Raw genomic sequence first — 1,301 nt, 5'->3', positions numbered from 1 at the left:
TTTTACCTTCCTCACTCTAGATCACTAAAGATTCTTTGGACACAATATTGAACGTTAATGACATTCGATATGGAATATTTTTAAAAAGAAATCCTTTGTCTTAGCCTTGGAATGCAAATAGCATAGTGAATTTTCTCTAAACAAATAATTTTGCTTACATATGTATATATACATATAGAATTCTAGATGGGTGCCATTTTAATGCAATTTTATAGTAATACATATTACTATATATATTTTCAGAGCTCTTAATATATTGATTTTTGTTCTATACAACTAAGTATTGCTAAGGAAAATGGGAAAGGGATTTTAATTTGTAATCCACATTCATGTGCATTGGTACCCATTCTCTTCTAATTCTCTCCTACCTAATTAAAAGAGATATTTCTCTTCCTATTTAATATTTAACCTTTGGATATCTTTCTCCTTTTCCACATAAAAATATAAACCATTGATAATAATAAAAATGACACTGGCTATCATCTATTGAGAGTCTACTATGTTCTAGGCACTGTGCTAAGCTCTTCTATGTACATGATTTTATTCAACCCTCACAACCACCTTTTATGGTGGATGTAATTTTATTTTATAAATGAGGAATCTCAAGTAATGAACTTTCCCCAAATGACACAGAACATCCAAGAAATTAGATCTCAAATTCAGCTCTGATTCCAAACTCTTTTAACCATCACCTTCTAATTCTATCAATTTTGTATCTCAATGTCTCACAGGAGAATTTTTATAGAGAAACCAATCTGCATAGAATTTTTACACATTATCTTTTTGTAGATGGCTCCTGGAAAGCAAGAAGTAGGGAATTTTTCAACAAGAAGGCAATATTTGTGTTGCATCTGGAATAAGGCTAATCTCACCAGGTGGTATAAGAGAAGTGGATCTTGAAAAGCAATATCAATATGTGTAAAAGCACAGAAGGAAAGTGAGAATTTAGTGTGTCTGGCATGGGAGATATGTAGTACCAAGTGCAGGAGACAAAGCTTGATAAATTTAGAGGACTGATTTATAACAGGACTTGGTTGCCATGCTAAGGAGTTTGGGGTTTTATCTTAGAAACGTGAGAGATCCTCCGGAACCATTACAAAGGGATGACGTGATTAGGATTTATTTGAGAAATATCACCCTGGTTCAGAGAATGAATACAGGAGAATCAGTCCAGTGTGAGGGTGACGACTTCGACAGCTTTTGCAAAAACTAAGGTGAGAAATGATTGAAGATAATGAAAGAAATGACAAAGGGAGTGAATATTGGGGAAACAATTAGAGAGAGATACTGAATGGTGGCAG

Source organism: Pteropus vampyrus, unplaced genomic scaffold (assembly GCF_000151845.1).
Source record: "Pteropus vampyrus isolate Shadow unplaced genomic scaffold, Pvam_2.0 Scaffold153, whole genome shotgun sequence".
NCBI classification, from domain to species: Eukaryota; Metazoa; Chordata; class Mammalia; order Chiroptera; family Pteropodidae; genus Pteropus; species Pteropus vampyrus.
The sequence above is the reverse complement of the archived record's forward strand: the minus strand, read 5'-3'. Positions refer to the sequence as shown.